Genomic DNA, 18,610 nt, shown 5'->3' with positions numbered 1-18,610 from the left:
CTGCTGCCTTGGAAGTAATGTCTTCAACATCCACCAGTGACATTTCACAGCTGGAAGCACACAGCCACGCTTTTGGCATTGGCATGTCTTTTGCGCCCTACTTCCAGCCTTTGAAGACCTAATTATTCAAACTGAAAGAACCGGCTGAATGAGTGTTTGCAGTGCACCAGGAGGAGCAGGGACCATAGCATTGGAGGGGTGAGGATGGCGCAGATGGAAACGTTTTCATGCGCTCCTCTGGGAGGAATGAAAAGAAAAGACGAAACCGGAAACAGTAGTAGCCGCAAGAGGAAGTGTCTTCAAGCGCCAAGCAAGCGCTCCTCGTTAGTATAGTGGTGCGTATCCCCGCCTGTCACGTGGGAGACCAGGGATGGATTGCTTGACGGCGAGCCAGGTTGCTTTTCTCCCATCAGATTCCAACCGCTAATGCTAACGCAGTGTGTGGGAGCTTACATGCTTTTCCTTTCCTGTCTTTTTCGGACGACTATTCCAAAGGGGTAACCTGAAGGAATAGGGGCCTGAAGACACGAGGCATTCTTAAACCAGCACTGGGCTGCACGGCCTTCTGTTGTGATCAGGTTATATTCGAGTCAAAAAGCCAGAGCATCCGCTTCCATCCTATGGAGCACGAGCTAAATCGGAAGAGGCAGGGGATACACCTACGCCTATCGGCGCACGTTCCCTGCGTCAGGCTGCTTCACCCATTTGCACCCGACTGGAGACGGCACTGAGCAAGCTTTTTGTCAGGAGTGGGATTCGAACCCACGCCTCCAGGGGAGACTGCGACCTGAACGCAGCGCCTTAGACCGCTCGGCCATCCTGACGCGGGCCCCCTGTCCCGGGGCGGTCTGATGAGCCACCGCGATCCCACTACGCTCCTCGAGTATCGCACTGTTATTAATACTACAGTGTGACTCCAGCATTAAAATGTTTGGAAAATGTGTCGGCTTTTATAATCCAGTGTAGAGCAGCATGTGATGATTTGTGCTACAACACCAAGCGCTCAAAGTGACGTCTGCGTTTGTCGTTGAAACTTTCAACTCTTTCATCACTTATGTAGGAAATAAAAAGAGCAGTTGTGCGCCACACGCAGAGAGGCCGTCAGCAGAGTGGCGCAGCGGAAGCGTGCTGGGCCCATAACCCAGAGGTCGATGGATCGAAACCATCCTCTGCTACGTGTGTCCTATGCACGATTCATAAGCATGCCATTGGGTTAGCAAAGTGCCTTCAAATAGTCTGCATCTCCCTTTCTTTAAATTCTGTCCTGAGTTTCTCTCTCGTGTGTGTTTGTGCAAGCTTGACACTTGCGGGACTCTTTAATCTTCACCAATACGGAGATGACCAAATGTGTCTTCGGTTGTTCTGAGGTCTTTGATAGTTTCTTTGAAAGCTTCAACTGAACCTCGAAATCGAAGCAGTTATGTTTATATTGATTTCTCGCGTTAATCATTACGAACCAGGAACAGCCAGCACACTCGGTCGCATTAGTAATTATGTCACGTCTCTACTTAGCAGAGCATTCAAAGGCCCACTGGAAGTAGTAAAGCACTAAAACACTGCAAAACTGAACTCGGGAAAATCATACTGGGAGCTCTGAGCGATGTCTGCATCCAAGCCATCCAATACGGACTCTGAAACCTTGGAATATCAACACTATGATGCGCTACCTTTTACCTGGAGCAAAACGATGGAATTAGAAGAATGCTTACCGCAGGATACAACTGTGCCGCTGTTATTTGGAGCACGGTTTTCACTTGCATGAAAACTACAGCAGAACGTAGAAGGATGATCACTGAGGAGTCCACGCGGGCATGCTGAGGAGATTGTAGGTCGTACATTTCAATGATTACTGACATTTGCGCTGCTGGAGGTACAGTAATCAACAAAGAACAGGGTGTGCTACTCTCGAATCCGGTCAGCACATGATGAAAAGCCAGGAAGTATACCTTGTCAAATTGCCGTCAACAGGGACAAGTTAACCACCAGCTCCACCGGCGCCCGGCTAGCTCAGTCGGTAGAGCATGAGACTCTTAATCTCAGGGTCGTGGGATCGAGCCCCACGTTGGGCGGTGCCCGTCTCCTTATTAACAAAGTTTCCCGCTCATCCTTGAACCTCTTACACCTCGATGGTACCGAGCACTGCGTTTTAATGCACAGGTGTGATCAAACCGAGATGAAAAGGGCGTATCTAGCTCCTTGCCCGAGAGATAAATCAAGGGTTCCGCAGATAATCCCTTGGCTCCGGTCACCGGGACGCAGATAGGAGCTGCAGCCATCATAACTTGTATGAAAACTAAGAAGAGCTCCTGTCTATTTACAGTTTCATTTACTCTAGCGTTTCCTTAAACATTGCGTGTACGAAGGCTAAGAAATTGGAGAGCTATTCTAATACAATAACTATTAGGAATCTTTTGGGCATAACAGTTTCACTGTGATTTTGCAGGTAACACGTACGTTGGGAAAACATTTTGAACGCGATCAATAACCGCACTGGAAAAATGTGGGAAAGAAAGGGCGAAAAGCGACTCTTCAACATGTGGAAATATCTTCCTGAGCGGAGCCCTCTTCTCGAAGCTCAACACTCTGCAAGAGTCACTTCTCCCAACTTGCGCCCGCAGGTTTCCGTAGTGTGCCTGCAAAGAGCCATCCGCTTGAGACAGGTGCACCTCCCGATTTCATTGAACTAAGCTAGATGCACAATTTCTAATGCAGCCTTCATCACAATAGACAGTTCATTTCTCGAAAGCTTGTCGTAAAAAAAGGAAACAAAGAACGAAAACGTATAGCTGACAATCTTCTGAAGATGCAGATTCAGCTTTGGGGAAATGGACATTTTATGTATGCAGATGCTTTTCAAGCGCTGGTTTTAGAACGTCGCTGTGCTTCCAGCATCCTTTTCAGCCTTCTAAACTGGCTACCGAGGTGCCGATCACATTGTAAAGCGGTTGAGAGGCCGGAGCTGCTCAAACCGCTCTTGCCGTTTCCCATCAATCAAAAGCACTATGTTGTTTCTTTGTATGGAAAGCTTTTCAAGTCTGGCATCGACACGCACCTTTCCTGAAACGTCCAAAAGGTGAATGCTTCGCAAAGAAATCCAGTCTACCTTCAGGGGGCATGATGTTGAAATCGGAATGAGCCCTGGGTGGGCTTGAAGCAGCAGCTGTTCAGTTAACAGCTGCACAGAAACGCACCCCGCTTGCTTTGTATCATTCGCAAGTTTCTGGTTAAAGAGTAAAAAAGGCTGGAATTCTTCTGCCAGCCGGCAGGATTTCTTCTGCACTCACCCAGAAAAGCCAAGAATTGTATTTCATCTTTCGCAAGCTGTATTTTCCAGGAGGAGAATGAATACTTGCATTAAACTGAATCAAGCCGACAGAGACGCACAGCCGTTGTTTTTCTCCATGGGAAGTTTTTCGTTAAGGAAAAACACCGTTGTCATTTTCTTGCCAGCCGGCGGTATTTCTTGTGCAGCGATGAGCCAGATTTGTATTTCGTATTTCGCAAGTTGTGTGAATTTCTTGAAGTTGAAAGTGAATTCGCTCCAGAAAAGAAATGTCCAGTCGCATGAAAGCCGTGGCTGTTTGTTAAACCGCAGGACCTGAGCTTGCGTTCTGTTTCTCATGGCGTTCGCAAAGGCGATTCCTGCCTTTAAAACTGCTGTGACTGCGACTGAAAGTGGCGTGTGGCGCAGCTTCTAAAGTCTTGTTGACGCTCCTCGATGTTGCTTTCTCTCTGCCTAAGGAAGCTCGATTGTCGCGTCGGAACGGGGAGACCTAATCCTTCCAGCTTTAAGCCACCCTTCAGTCTTCTGAAGGGTGTCCGAGTGCTAGCATGTCATTTGGCTTTTTTTTGGGGGGAAGCGGAGAGCGACATTGAAAAAGGTTACCGCCGCTGCCTCGCCCTCCGTGTTAAATGATCGCAAGCCGGCGGCGGCGGCGCTCCCTGTAGTCGTGGCCGAGCGGTTAAGGCGATGGGCTAGAAAGCCATTGGGGTCTCCCCGCGTCGGCTCGAATCCTGCCCACTACGGCGCCCTTCTCCTGTCGCTTCGGCCTGCCAAGAAAAAGGCGGAGTGCCGTTTCTCTCTTCCTGCTTCTTGTACAAACGCTAAATCGCTTGGACCTGCTGCCTTGGAAGTAATGTCTTCAACATCCACCAGTGACATTTCACAGCTGGAAGCACACAGCCACGCTTTTGGCATTGGCATGTCTTTTGCGCCCTACTTCCAGCCTTTGAAGACCTAATTATTCAAACTGAAAGAACCGGCTGAATGAGTGTTTGCAGTGCACCAGGAGGAGCAGGGACCATAGCATTGGAGGGGTGAGGATGGCGCAGATGGAAACGTTTTCATGCGCTCCTCTGGGAGGAATGAAAAGAAAAGACGAAACCGGAAACAGTAGTAGCCGCAAGAGGAAGTGTCTTCAAGCGCCAAGCAAGCGCTCCTCGTTAGTATAGTGGTGCGTATCCCCGCCTGTCACGTGGGAGACCAGGGATGGATTGCTTGACGGCGAGCCAGGTTGCTTTTCTCCCATCAGATTCCAACCGCTAATGCTAACGCAGTGTGTGGGAGCTTACATGCTTTTCCTTTCCTGTCTTTTTCGGACGACTATTCCAAAGGGGTAACCTGAAGGAATAGGGGCCTGAAGACACGAGGCATTCTTAAACCAGCACTGGGCTGCACGGCCTTCTGTTGTGATCAGGTTATATTCGAGTCAAAAAGCCAGAGCATCCGCTTCCATCCTATGGAGCACGAGCTAAATCGGAAGAGGCAGGGGATACACCTACGCCTATCGGCGCACGTTCCCTGCGTCAGGCTGCTTCACCCATTTGCACCCGACTGGAGACGGCACTGAGCAAGCTTTTTGTCAGGAGTGGGATTCGAACCCACGCCTCCAGGGGAGACTGCGACCTGAACGCAGCGCCTTAGACCGCTCGGCCATCCTGACGCGGGCCCCCTGTCCCGGGGCGGTCTGATGAGCCACCGCGATCCCACTACGCTCCTCGAGTATCGCACTGTTATTAATACTACAGTGTGACTCCAGCATTAAAATGTTTGGAAAATGTGTCGGCTTTTATAATCCAGTGTAGAGCAGCATGTGATGATTTGTGCTACAACACCAAGCGCTCAAAGTGACGTCTGCGTTTGTCGTTGAAACTTTCAACTCTTTCATCACTTATGTAGGAAATAAAAAGAGCAGTTGTGCGCCACACACAGAGAGGCCGTCAGCAGAGTGGCGCAGCGGAAGCGTGCTGGGCCCATAACCCAGAGGTCGATGGATCGAAACCATCCTCTGCTACGTGTGTCCTATGCATGATTCATAAGCATGCCATTGGGTTAGCAAAGTGCCTTCAAATAGTCTGCATCTCCCTTTCTTTAAATTCTGTCCTGAGTTTCTCTCTCGTGTGTGTTTGTGCAAGCTTGACACTTGCGGGACTCTTTAATCTTCACCAATACGGAGATGACCAAATGTGTCTTCGGTTGTTCTGAGGTCTTTGATAGTTTCTTTGAAAGCTTCAACTGAACCTCGAAATCGAAGCAGTTATGTTTATATTGATTTCTCGCGTTAATCATTACGAACCAGGAACAGCCAGCACACTCGGTCGCATTAGTAATTATGTCACGTCTCTACTTAGCAGAGCATTCAAAGGCCCACTGGAAGTAGTAAAGCACTAAAACACTGCAAAACTGAACTCGGGAAAATCATACTGGGAGCTCTGAGCGATGTCTGCATCCAAGCCATCCAATACGGACTCTGAAACCTTGGAATATCAACACTATGATGCGCTACCTTTTACCTGGAGCAAAACGATGGAATTAGAAGAATGCTTACCGCAGGATACAACTGTGCCGCTGTTATTTGGAGCACGGTTTTCACTTGCATGAAAACTACAGCAGAACGTAGAAGGATGATCACTGAGGAGTCCACGCGGGCATGCTGAGGAGATTGTAGGTCGTACATTTCAATGATTACTGACATTTGCGCTGCTGGAGGTACAGTAATCAACAAAGAACAGGGTGTGCTACTCTCGAATCCGGTCAGCACATGATGAAAAGCCAGGAAGTATACCTTGTCAAATTGCCGTCAACAGGGACAAGTTAACCACCAGCTCCACCGGCGCCCGGCTAGCTCAGTCGGTAGAGCATGAGACTCTTAATCTCAGGGTCGTGGGATCGAGCCCCACGTTGGGCGGTGCCCGTCTCCTTATTAACAAAGTTTCCCGCTCATCCTTGAACCTCTTACACCTCGATGGTACCGAGCACTGCGTTTTAATGCACAGGTGTGATCAAACCGAGATGAAAAGGGCGTATCTAGCTCCTTGCCCGAGAGATAAATCAAGGGTTCCGCAGATAATCCCTTGGCTCCGGTCACCGGGACGCAGATAGGAGCTGCAGCCATCATAACTTGTATGAAAACTAAGAAGAGCTCCTGTCTATTTACAGTTTCATTTACTCTAGCGTTTCCTTAAACATTGCGTGTACGAAGGCTAAGAAATTGGAGAGCTATTCTAATACAATAACTATTAGGAATCTTTTGGGCATAACAGTTTCACTGTGATTTTGCAGGTAACACGTACGTTGGGAAAACATTTTGAACGCGATCAATAACCGCACTGGAAAAATGTGGGAAAGAAAGGGCGAAAAGCGACTCTTCAACATGTGGAAATATCTTCCTGAGCGGAGCCCTCTTCTCGAAGCTCAACACTCTGCAAGAGTCACTTCTCCCAACTTGCGCCCGCAGGTTTCCGTAGTGTGCCTGCAAAGAGCCATCCGCTTGAGACAGGTGCACCTCCCGATTTCATTGAACTAAGCTAGATGCACAATTTCTAATGCAGCCTTCATCACAATAGACAGTTCATTTCTCGAAAGCTTGTCGTAAAAAAAGGAAACAAAGAACGAAAACGTATAGCTGACAATCTTCTGAAGATGCAGATTCAGCTTTGGGGAAATGGACATTTTATGTATGCAGATGCTTTTCAAGCGCTGGTTTTAGAACGTCGCTGTGCTTCCAGCATCCTTTTCAGCCTTCTAAACTGGCTACCGAGGTGCCGATCACATTGTAAAGCGGTTGAGAGGCCGGAGCTGCTCAAACCGCTCTTGCCGTTTCCCATCAATCAAAAGCACTATGTTGTTTCTTTGTATGGAAAGCTTTTCAAGTCTGGCATCGACACGCACCTTTCCTGAAACGTCCAAAAGGTGAATGCTTCGCAAAGAAATCCAGTCTACCTTCAGGGGGCATGATGTTGAAATCGGAATGAGCCCTGGGTGGGCTTGAAGCAGCAGCTGTTCAGTTAACAGCTGCACAGAAACGCACCCCGCTTGCTTTGTATCATTCGCAAGTTTCTGGTTAAAGAGTAAAAAAGGCTGGAATTCTTCTGCCAGCCGGCAGGATTTCTTCTGCACTCACCCAGAAAAGCCAAGAATTGTATTTCATCTTTCGCAAGCTGTATTTTCCAGGAGGAGAATGAATACTTGCATTAAACTGAATCAAGCCGACAGAGACGCACAGCCGTTGTTTTTCTCCATGGGAAGTTTTTCGTTAAGGAAAAACACCGTTGTCATTTTCTTGCCAGCCGGCGGTATTTCTTGTGCAGCGATGAGCCAGATTTGTATTTCGTATTTCGCAAGTTGTGTGAATTTCTTGAAGTTGAAAGTGAATTCGCTCCAGAAAAGAAATGTCCAGTCGCATGAAAGCCGTGGCTGTTTGTTAAACCGCAGGACCTGAGCTTGCGTTCTGTTTCTCATGGCGTTCGCAAAGGCGATTCCTGCCTTTAAAACTGCTGTGACTGCGACTGAAAGTGGCGTGTGGCGCAGCTTCTAAAGTCTTGTTGACGCTCCTCGATGTTGCTTTCTCTCTGCCTAAGGAAGCTCGATTGTCGCGTCGGAACGGGGAGACCTAATCCTTCCAGCTTTAAGCCACCCTTCAGTCTTCTGAAGGGTGTCCGAGTGCTAGCATGTCATTTGGCTTTTTTTTGGGGGGAAGCGGAGAGCGACATTGAAAAAGGTTACCGCCGCTGCCTCGCCCTCCGTGTTAAATGATCGCAAGCCGGCGGCGGCGGCGCTCCCTGTAGTCGTGGCCGAGCGGTTAAGGCGATGGGCTAGAAAGCCATTGGGGTCTCCCCGCGTCGGCTCGAATCCTGCCCACTACGGCGCCCTTCTCCTGTCGCTTCGGCCTGCCAAGAAAAAGGCGGAGTGCCGTTTCTCTCTTCCTGCTTCTTGTACAAACGCTAAATCGCTTGGACCTGCTGCCTTGGAAGTAATGTCTTCAACATCCACCAGTGACATTTCACAGCTGGAAGCACACAGCCACGCTTTTGGCATTGGCATGTCTTTTGCGCCCTACTTCCAGCCTTTGAAGACCTAATTATTCAAACTGAAAGAACCGGCTGAATGAGTGTTTGCAGTGCACCAGGAGGAGCAGGGACCATAGCATTGGAGGGGTGAGGATGGCGCAGATGGAAACGTTTTCATGCGCTCCTCTGGGAGGAATGAAAAGAAAAGACGAAACCGGAAACAGTAGTAGCCGCAAGAGGAAGTGTCTTCAAGCGCCAAGCAAGCGCTCCTCGTTAGTATAGTGGTGCGTATCCCCGCCTGTCACGTGGGAGACCAGGGATGGATTGCTTGACGGCGAGCCAGGTTGCTTTTCTCCCATCAGATTCCAACCGCTAATGCTAACGCAGTGTGTGGGAGCTTACATGCTTTTCCTTTCCTGTCTTTTTCGGACGACTATTCCAAAGGGGTAACCTGAAGGAATAGGGGCCTGAAGACACGAGGCATTCTTAAACCAGCACTGGGCTGCACGGCCTTCTGTTGTGATCAGGTTATATTCGAGTCAAAAAGCCAGAGCATCCGCTTCCATCCTATGGAGCACGAGCTAAATCGGAAGAGGCAGGGGATACACCTACGCCTATCGGCGCACGTTCCCTGCGTCAGGCTGCTTCACCCATTTGCACCCGACTGGAGACGGCACTGAGCAAGCTTTTTGTCAGGAGTGGGATTCGAACCCACGCCTCCAGGGGAGACTGCGACCTGAACGCAGCGCCTTAGACCGCTCGGCCATCCTGACGCGGGCCCCCTGTCCCGGGGCGGTCTGATGAGCCACCGCGATCCCACTACGCTCCTCGAGTATCGCACTGTTATTAATACTACAGTGTGACTCCAGCATTAAAATGTTTGGAAAATGTGTCGGCTTTTATAATCCAGTGTAGAGCAGCATGTGATGATTTGTGCTACAACACCAAGCGCTCAAAGTGACGTCTGCGTTTGTCGTTGAAACTTTCAACTCTTTCATCACTTATGTAGGAAATAAAAAGAGCAGTTGTGCGCCACACGCAGAGAGGCCGTCAGCAGAGTGGCGCAGCGGAAGCGTGCTGGGCCCATAACCCAGAGGTCGATGGATCGAAACCATCCTCTGCTACGTGTGTCCTATGCACGATTCATAAGCATGCCATTGGGTTAGCAAAGTGCCTTCAAATAGTCTGCATCTCCCTTTCTTTAAATTCTGTCCTGAGTTTCTCTCTCGTGTGTGTTTGTGCAAGCTTGACACTTGCGGGACTCTTTAATCTTCACCAATACGGAGATGACCAAATGTGTCTTCGGTTGTTCTGAGGTCTTTGATAGTTTCTTTGAAAGCTTCAACTGAACCTCGAAATCGAAGCAGTTATGTTTATATTGATTTCTCGCGTTAATCATTACGAACCAGGAACAGCCAGCACACTCGGTCGCATTAGTAATTATGTCACGTCTCTACTTAGCAGAGCATTCAAAGGCCCACTGGAAGTAGTAAAGCACTAAAACACTGCAAAACTGAACTCGGGAAAATCATACTGGGAGCTCTGAGCGATGTCTGCATCCAAGCCATCCAATACGGACTCTGAAACCTTGGAATATCAACACTATGATGCGCTACCTTTTACCTGGAGCAAAACGATGGAATTAGAAGAATGCTTACCGCAGGATACAACTGTGCCGCTGTTATTTGGAGCACGGTTTTCACTTGCATGAAAACTACAGCAGAACGTAGAAGGATGATCACTGAGGAGTCCACGCGGGCATGCTGAGGAGATTGTAGGTCGTACATTTCAATGATTACTGACATTTGCGCTGCTGGAGGTACAGTAATCAACAAAGAACAGGGTGTGCTACTCTCGAATCCGGTCAGCACATGATGAAAAGCCAGGAAGTATACCTTGTCAAATTGCCGTCAACAGGGACAAGTTAACCACCAGCTCCACCGGCGCCCGGCTAGCTCAGTCGGTAGAGCATGAGACTCTTAATCTCAGGGTCGTGGGTTCGAGCCCCACGTTGGGCGGTGCCCGTCTCCTTATTAACAAAGTTTCCCGCTCATCCTTGAACCTCTTACACCTCGATGGTACCGAGCACTGCGTTTTAATGCACAGGTGTGATCAAACCGAGATGAAAAGGGCGTATCTAGCTCCTTGCCCGAGAGATAAATCAAGGGTTCCGCAGATAATCCCTTGGCTCCGGTCACCGGGACGCAGATAGGAGCTGCAGCCATCATAACTTGTATGAAAACTAAGAAGAGCTCCTGTCTATTTACAGTTTCATTTACTCTAGCGTTTCCTTAAACATTGCGTGTACGAAGGCTAAGAAATTGGAGAGCTATTCTAATACAATAACTATTAGGAATCTTTTGGGCATAACAGTTTCACTGTGATTTTGCAGGTAACACGTACGTTGGGAAAACATTTTGAACGCGATCAATAACCGCACTGGAAAAATGTGGGAAAGAAAGGGCGAAAAGCGACTCTTCAACATGTGGAAATATCTTCCTGAGCGGAGCCCTCTTCTCGAAGCTCAACACTCTGCAAGAGTCACTTCTCCCAACTTGCGCCCGCAGGTTTCCGTAGTGTGCCTGCAAAGAGCCATCCGCTTGAGACAGGTGCACCTCCCGATTTCATTGAACTAAGCTAGATGCACAATTTCTAATGCAGCCTTCATCACAATAGACAGTTCATTTCTCGAAAGCTTGTCGTAAAAAAAGGAAACAAAGAACGAAAACGTATAGCTGACAATCTTCTGAAGATGCAGATTCAGCTTTGGGGAAATGGACATTTTATGTATGCAGATGCTTTTCAAGCGCTGGTTTTAGAACGTCGCTGTGCTTCCAGCATCCTTTTCAGCCTTCTAAACTGGCTACCGAGGTGCCGATCACATTGTAAAGCGGTTGAGAGGCCGGAGCTGCTCAAACCGCTCTTGCCGTTTCCCATCAATCAAAAGCACTATGTTGTTTCTTTGTATGGAAAGCTTTTCAAGTCTGGCATCGACACGCACCTTTCCTGAAACGTCCAAAAGGTGAATGCTTCGCAAAGAAATCCAGTCTACCTTCAGGGGGCATGATGTTGAAATCGGAATGAGCCCTGGGTGGGCTTGAAGCAGCAGCTGTTCAGTTAACAGCTGCACAGAAACGCACCCCGCTTGCTTTGTATCATTCGCAAGTTTCTGGTTAAAGAGTAAAAAAGGCTGGAATTCTTCTGCCAGCCGGCAGGATTTCTTCTGCACTCACCCAGAAAAGCCAAGAATTGTATTTCATCTTTCGCAAGCTGTATTTTCCAGGAGGAGAATGAATACTTGCATTAAACTGAATCAAGCCGACAGAGACGCACAGCCGTTGTTTTTCTCCATGGGAAGTTTTTCGTTAAGGAAAAACACCGTTGTCATTTTCTTGCCAGCCGGCGGTATTTCTTGTGCAGCGATGAGCCAGATTTGTATTTCGTATTTCGCAAGTTGTGTGAATTTCTTGAAGTTGAAAGTGAATTCGCTCCAGAAAAGAAATGTCCAGTCGCATGAAAGCCGTGGCTGTTTGTTAAACCGCAGGACCTGAGCTTGCGTTCTGTTTCTCATGGCGTTCGCAAAGGCGATTCCTGCCTTTAAAACTGCTGTGACTGCGACTGAAAGTGGCGTGTGGCGCAGCTTCTAAAGTCTTGTTGACGCTCCTCGATGTTGCTTTCTCTCTGCCTAAGGAAGTTCGATTGTCGCGTCGGAACGGGGAGACCTAATCCTTCCAGCTTTAAGCCACCCTTCAGTCTTCTGAAGGGTGTCCGAGTGCTAGCATGTCATTTGGCTTTTTTTTGGGGGGAAGCGGAGAGCGACATTGAAAAAGGTTACCGCCGCCGCCTCGCCCTCCGTGTTAAATGATCGCAAGCCGGCGGCGGCGGCGCTCCCTGTAGTCGTGGCCGAGCGGTTAAGGCGATGGGCTAGAAAGCCATTGGGGTCTCCCCGCGTCGGCTCGAATCCTGCCCACTACGGCGCCCTTCTCCTGTCGCTTCGGCCTGCCCAGAAAAAGGCGGAGTGCCGTTTCTCTCTTCCTGCTTCTTGTACAAACGCTAAATCGCTTGGACCTGCTGCCTTGGAAGTAATGTCTTCAACATCCACCAGTGACATTTCACAGCTGGAAGCACACAGCCACGCTTTTGGCATTGGCATGTCTTTTGCGCCCTACTTCCAGCCTTTGAAGACCTAATTATTCAAACTGAAAGAACCAGCTGAATGAGTGTTTGCAGTGCACCAGGAGGAGCAGGGACCATAGCATTGGAGGGGTGAGGATGGCGCAGATGGAAACGTTTTCATGCGCTCCTCTGGGAGGAATGAAAAGAAAAGACGAAACCGGAAACAGTAGTAGCCGCAAGAGGAAGTGTCTTCAAGCGCCAAGCAAGCGCTCCTCGTTAGTATAGTGGTGCGTATCCCCGCCTGTCACGTGGGAGACCAGGGATGGATTGCTTGACGGCGAGCCAGGTTGCTTTTCTCCCATCAGATTCCAACCGCTAATGCTAACGCAGTGTGTGGGAGCTTACATGCTTTTCCTTTCCCGTCTTTTTCGGACGACTATTCCAAAGGGGTAACCTGAAGGAATAGGGGCCTGAAGACACGAGGCATTCTTAAACCAGCACTGGGCTGCACGGCCTTCTGTTGTGATCAGGTTATATTCGAGTCAAAAAGCCAGAGCATCCGCTTCCATCCTATGGAGCACGAGCTAAATCGGAAGAGGCAGGGGATACACCTACGCCTATCGGCGCACGTTCCCTGCGTCAGGCTGCTTCACCCATTTGCACCCGACTGGAGACGGCACTGAGCAAGCTTTTTGTCAGGAGTGGGATTCGAACCCACGCCTCCAGGGGAGACTGCGACCTGAACGCAGCGCCTTAGACCGCTCGGCCATCCTGACGCGGGCCCCCTGTCCCGGGGCGGTCTGATGAGCCACCGCGATCCCACTACGCTCCTCGAGTATCGCACTGTTATTAATACTACAGTGTGACTCCAGCATTAAAATGTTTGGAAAATGTGTCGGCTTTTATAATCCAGTGTAGAGCAGCATGTGATGATTTGTGCTACAACACCAAGCGCTCAAAGTGACGTCTGCGTTTGTCGTTGAAACTTTCAACTCTTTCATCACTTATGTAGGAAATAAAAAGAGCAGTTGTGCGCCACACGCAGAGAGGCCGTCAGCAGAGTGGCGCAGCGGAAGCGTGCTGGGCCCATAACCCAGAGGTCGATGGATCGAAACCATCCTCTGCTACGTGTGTCCTATGCACGATTCATAAGCATGCCATTGGGTTAGCAAAGTGCCTTCAAATAGTCTGCATCTCCCTTTCTTTAAATTCTGTCCTGAGTTTCTCTCTCGTGTGTGTTTGTGCAAGCTTGACACTTGCGGGACTCTTTAATCTTCACCAATACGGAGATGACCAAATGTGTCTTCGGTTGTTCTGAGGTCTTTGATAGTTTCTTTGAAAGCTTCAACTGAACCTCGAAATCGAAGCAGTTATGTTTATATTGATTTCTCGCGTTAATCATTACGAACCAGGAACAGCCAGCACACTCGGTCGCATTAGTAATTATGTCACGTCTCTACTTAGCAGAGCATTCAAAGGCCCACTGGAAGTAGTAAAGCACTAAAACACTGCAAAACTGAACTCGGGAAAATCATACTGGGAGCTCTGAGCGATGTCTGCATCCAAGCCATCCAATACGGACTCTGAAACCTTGGAATATCAACACTATGATGCGCTACCTTTTACCTGGAGCAAAACGATGGAATTAGAAGAATGCTTACCGCAGGATACAACTGTGCCGCTGTTATTTGGAGCACGGTTTTCACTTGCATGAAAACTACAGCAGAACGTAGAAGGATGATCACTGAGGAGTCCACGCGGGCATGCTGAGGAGATTGTAGGTCGTACATTTCAATGATTACTGACATTTGCGCTGCTGGAGGTACAGTAATCAACAAAGAACAGGGTGTGCTACTCTCGAATCCGGTCAGCACATGATGAAAAGCCAGGAAGTATACCTTGTCAAATTGCCGTCAACAGGGACAAGTTAACCACCAGCTCCACCGGCGCCCGGCTAGCTCAGTCGGTAGAGCATGAGACTCTTAATCTCAGGGTCGTGGGTTCGAGCCCCACGTTGGGCGGTGCCCGTCTCCTTATTAACAAAGTTTCCCGCTCATCCTTGAACCTCTTACACCTCGATGGTACCGAGCACTGCGTTTTAATGCACAGGTGTGATCAAACCGAGATGAAAAGGGCGTATCTAGCTCCTTGCCCGAGAGATAAATCAAGGGTTCCGCAGATAATCCCTTGGCTCCGGTCACCGGGACGCAGATAGGAGCTGCAGCCATCATAACTTGTATGAAAACTAAGAAGAGCTCCTGTCTATTTACAGTTTCATTTACTCTAGCGTTTCCTTAAACATTGCGTGTACGAAGGCTAAGAAATTGGAGAGCTATTCTAATACAATAACTATTAGGAATCTTTTGGGCATAACAGTTTCACTGTGATTTTGCAGGTAACACGTACGTTGGGAAAACATTTTGAACGCGATCAATAACCGCACTGGAAAAATGTGGGAAAGAAAGGGCGAAAAGCGACTCTTCAACATGTGGAAATATCTTCCTGAGCGGAGCCCTCTTCTCGAAGCTCAACACTCTGCAAGAGTCACTTCTCCCAACTTGCGCCCGCAGGTTTCCGTAGTGTGCCTGCAAAGAGCCATCCGCTTGAGACAGGTGCACCTCCCGATTTCATTGAACTAAGCTAGATGCACAATTTCTAATGCAGCCTTCATCACAATAGACAGTTCATTTCTCGAAAGCTTGTCGTAAAAAAAGGAAACAAAGAACGAAAACGTATAGCTGACAATCTTCTGAAGATGCAGATTCAGCTTTGGGGAAATGGACATTTTATGTATGCAGATGCTTTTCAAGCGCTGGTTTTAGAACGTCGCTGTGCTTCCAGCATCCTTTTCAGCCTTCTAAACTGGCTACCGAGGTGCCGATCACATTGTAAAGCGGTTGAGAGGCCGGAGCTGCTCAAACCGCTCTTGCCGTTTCCCATCAATCAAAAGCACTATGTTGTTTCTTTGTATGGAAAGCTTTTCAAGTCTGGCATCGACACGCACCTTTCCTGAAACGTCCAAAAGGTGAATGCTTCGCAAAGAAATCCAGTCTACCTTCAGGGGGCATGATGTTGAAATCGGAATGAGCCCTGGGTGGGCTTGAAGCAGCAGCTGTTCAGTTAACAGCTGCACAGAAACGCACCCCGCTTGCTTTGTATCATTCGCAAGTTTCTGGTTAAAGAGTAAAAAAGGCTGGAATTCTTCTGCCAGCCGGCAGGATTTCTTCTGCACTCACCCAGAAAAGCCAAGAATTGTATTTCATCTTTCGCAAGCTGTATTTTCCAGGAGGAGAATGAATACTTGCATTAAACTGAATCATGCCGACAGAGACGCACAGCCGTTGTTTTTCTCCATGGGAAGTTTTTCGTTAAGGAAAAACACCGTTGTCATTTTCTTGCCAGCCGGCGGTATTTCTTGTGCAGCGATGAGCCAGATTTGTATTTCGTATTTCGCAAGTTGTGTGAATTTCTTGAAGTTGAAAGTGAATTCGCTCCAGAAAAGAAATGTCCAGTCGCATGAAAGCCGTGGCTGTTTGTTAAACCGCAGGACCTGAGCTTGCGTTCTGTTTCTCATGGCGTTCGCAAAGGCGATTCCTGCCTTTAAAACTGCTGTGACTGCGACTGAAAGTGGCGTGTGGCGCAGCTTCTAAAGTCTTGTTGACGCTCCTCGATGTTGCTTTCTCTCTGCCTAAGGAAGTTCGATTGTCGCGTCGGAACGGGGAGACCTAATCCTTCCAGCTTTAAGCCACCCTTCAGTCTTCTGAAGGGTGTCCGAGTGCTAGCATGTCATTTGGCTTTTTTTTGGGGGGAAGCGGAGAGCGACATTGAAAAAGGTTACCGCCGCCGCCTCGCCCTCCGTGTTAAATGATCGCAAGCCGGCGGCGGCGGCGCTCCCTGTAGTCGTGGCCGAGCGGTTAAGGCGATGGGCTAGAAAGCCATTGGGGTCTCCCCGCGTCGGCTCGAATCCTGCCCACTACGGCGCCCTTCTCCTGTCGCTTCGGCCTGCCCAGAAAAAGGCGGAGTGCCGTTTCTCTCTTCCTGCTTCTTGTACAAACGCTAAATCGCTTGGACCTGCTGCCTTGGAAGTAATGTCTTCAACATCCACCAGTGACATTTCACAGCTGGAAGCACACAGCCACGCTTTTGGCATTGGCATGTCTTTTGCGCCCTACTTCCAGCCTTTGAAGACCTAATTATTCAAACTGAAAGAACCGGCTGAATGAGTGTTTGCAGTGCACCAGGAGGAGCAGGGACCATAGCATTGGAGGGGTGAGGATGGCGCAGATGGAAACGTTTTCATGCGCTCCTCTGGGAGGAATGAAAAGAAAAGACGAAACCGGAAACAGTAGTAGCCGCAAGAGGAAGTGTCTTCAAGCGCCAAGCAAGCGCTCCTCGTTAGTATAGTGGTGCGTATCCCCGCCTGTCACGTGGGAGACCAGGGATGGATTGCTTGACGGCGAGCCAGGTTGCTTTTCTCCCATCAGATTCCAACCGCTAATGCTAACGCAGTGTGTGGGAGCTTACATGCTTTTCCTTTCCCGTCTTTTTCGGACGACTATTCCAAAGGGGTAACCTGAAGGAATAGGGGCCTGAAGACACGAGGCATTCTTAAACCAGCACTGGGCTGCACGGCCTTCTGTTGTGATCAGGTTATATTCGAGTCAAAAAGCCAGAGCATCCGCTTCCATCCTATGGAGCACGAGCTAAATCGGAAGAGGCAGGGGATACACCTACGCCTATCGGCGCACGTTCCCTGCGTCAGGCTGCTTCACCCATTTGCACCCGACTGGAGACGGCACTGAGCAAGCTTTTTGTCAGGAGTGGGATTCGAACCCACGCCTCCAGGGGAGACTGCGACCTGAACGCAGCGCCTTAGACCGCTCGGCCATCCTGACGCGGGCCCCCTGTCCCGGGGCGGTCTGATGAGCCACCGCGATCCCACTACGCTCCTCGAGTATCGCACTGTTATTAATACTACAGTGTGACTCCAGCATTAAAATGTTTGGAAAATGTGTCGGCTTTTATAATCCAGTGTAGAGCAGCATGTGATGATTTGTGCTACAACACCAAGCGCTCAAAGTGACGTCTGCGTTTGTCGTTGAAACTTTCAACTCTTTCATCACTTATGTAGGAAATAAAAAGAGCAGTTGTGCGCCACACGCAGAGGGGCCGTCAGCAGAGTGGCGCAGCGGAAGCGTGCTGGGCCCATAACCCAGAGGTCGATGGATCGAAACCATCCTCTGCTACGTGTGTCCTATGCACGATTCATAAGCATGCCATTGGGTTAGCAAAGTGCCTTCAAATAGTCTGCATCTCCCTTTCTTTAAATTCTGTCCTGAGTTTCTCTCTCGTGTGTGTTTGTGCAAGCTTGACACTTGCGGGACTCTTTAATCTTCACCAATACGGAGATGACCAAATGTGTCTTCGGTTGTTCTGAGGTCTTTGATAGTTTCTTTGAAAGCTTCAACTGAACCTCGAAATCGAAGCAGTTATGTTTATATTGATTTCTCGCGTTAATCATTACGAACCAGGAACAGCCAGCACACTCGGTCGCATTAGTAATTATGTCACGTCTCTACTTAGCAGAGCATTCAAAGGCCCACTGGAAGTAGTAAAGCACTAAAACACTGCAAAACTGAACTCGGGAAAATCATACTGGGAGCTCTGAGCGATGTCTGCATCCAAGCCATCCAATACGGACTCTGAAACCTTGGAATATCAACACTATGATGCGCTACCTTTTACCTGGAGCAAAACGATGGAATTAGAAGAATGCTTACCGCAGGATACAACTGTGCCGCTGTTATTTGGAGCACGGTTTTCACTTGCATGAAAACTACAGCAGAACGTAGAAGGATGATCACTGAGGAGTCCACGCGGGCATGCTGAGGAGATTGTAGGTCGTACATTTCAATGATTACTGACATTTGCGCTGCTGGAGGTACAGTAATCAACAAAGAACAGGGTGTGCTACTCTCGAATCCGGTCAGCACATGATGAAAAGCCAGGAAGTATACCTTGTCAAATTGCCGTCAACAGGGACAAGTTAACCACCAGCTCCACCGGCGCCCGGCTAGCTCAGTCGGTAGAGCATGAGACTCTTAATCTCAGGGTCGTGGGTTCGAGCCCCACGTTGGGCGGTGCCCGTCTCCTTATTAACAAAGTTTCCCGCTCATCCTTGAACCTCTTACACCTCGATGGTACC

The 18,610-nt window shown here is 49.0% G+C and overlaps 13 non-coding genes across 13 annotated transcripts; 8 read left to right on the top strand and 5 right to left on the bottom strand.

Moving 5' to 3' along the window:
- Positions 1-741: 741 nt before the first annotated feature.
- On the bottom strand, positions 742-824 carry trnal-cag (transfer RNA leucine (anticodon CAG)). The gene has a single exon. It is a non-coding gene; the product is annotated as a tRNA-Leu (tRNA).
- A 279-nt stretch (positions 825-1,103) lies between these two features.
- trnam-cau (transfer RNA methionine (anticodon CAU)) lies at positions 1,104-1,175 on the top strand. The gene has a single exon. It is a non-coding gene; the product is annotated as a tRNA-Met (tRNA).
- Positions 1,176-4,860: 3,685 nt separating this feature from the next.
- On the bottom strand, positions 4,861-4,943 carry trnal-cag (transfer RNA leucine (anticodon CAG)). Its single transcript has one exon. It is a non-coding gene; the product is annotated as a tRNA-Leu (tRNA).
- A 279-nt stretch (positions 4,944-5,222) lies between these two features.
- Positions 5,223-5,294, top strand: trnam-cau (transfer RNA methionine (anticodon CAU)). Its single transcript has one exon. It is a non-coding gene; the product is annotated as a tRNA-Met (tRNA).
- Positions 5,295-8,979: 3,685 nt separating this feature from the next.
- trnal-cag (transfer RNA leucine (anticodon CAG)) lies at positions 8,980-9,062 on the bottom strand. The gene has a single exon. It is a non-coding gene; the product is annotated as a tRNA-Leu (tRNA).
- A 279-nt stretch (positions 9,063-9,341) lies between these two features.
- Positions 9,342-9,413, top strand: trnam-cau (transfer RNA methionine (anticodon CAU)). The gene has a single exon. It is a non-coding gene; the product is annotated as a tRNA-Met (tRNA).
- Positions 9,414-10,234: 821 nt separating this feature from the next.
- Positions 10,235-10,307, top strand: trnak-cuu (transfer RNA lysine (anticodon CUU)). Its single transcript has one exon. It is a non-coding gene; the product is annotated as a tRNA-Lys (tRNA).
- A 2,791-nt stretch (positions 10,308-13,098) lies between these two features.
- On the bottom strand, positions 13,099-13,181 carry trnal-cag (transfer RNA leucine (anticodon CAG)). The gene has a single exon. It is a non-coding gene; the product is annotated as a tRNA-Leu (tRNA).
- Positions 13,182-13,460: 279 nt separating this feature from the next.
- Positions 13,461-13,532, top strand: trnam-cau (transfer RNA methionine (anticodon CAU)). The gene has a single exon. It is a non-coding gene; the product is annotated as a tRNA-Met (tRNA).
- An 821-nt stretch (positions 13,533-14,353) lies between these two features.
- Positions 14,354-14,426, top strand: trnak-cuu (transfer RNA lysine (anticodon CUU)). The gene has a single exon. It is a non-coding gene; the product is annotated as a tRNA-Lys (tRNA).
- A 2,791-nt stretch (positions 14,427-17,217) lies between these two features.
- Positions 17,218-17,300, bottom strand: trnal-cag (transfer RNA leucine (anticodon CAG)). Its single transcript has one exon. It is a non-coding gene; the product is annotated as a tRNA-Leu (tRNA).
- Positions 17,301-17,579: 279 nt separating this feature from the next.
- On the top strand, positions 17,580-17,651 carry trnam-cau (transfer RNA methionine (anticodon CAU)). Its single transcript has one exon. It is a non-coding gene; the product is annotated as a tRNA-Met (tRNA).
- Positions 17,652-18,472: 821 nt separating this feature from the next.
- On the top strand, positions 18,473-18,545 carry trnak-cuu (transfer RNA lysine (anticodon CUU)). Its single transcript has one exon. It is a non-coding gene; the product is annotated as a tRNA-Lys (tRNA).
- Positions 18,546-18,610: the final 65 nt, after the last annotated feature.

This window comes from Lepisosteus oculatus, unplaced genomic scaffold, assembly GCF_040954835.1.
Source record: "Lepisosteus oculatus isolate fLepOcu1 unplaced genomic scaffold, fLepOcu1.hap2 HAP2_SCAFFOLD_75, whole genome shotgun sequence".
Classification (NCBI taxonomy): Eukaryota; Metazoa; Chordata; class Actinopteri; order Semionotiformes; family Lepisosteidae; genus Lepisosteus; species Lepisosteus oculatus.
The sequence above is the reverse complement of the archived record's forward strand: the minus strand, read 5'-3'. Positions and strand labels throughout refer to the sequence as shown.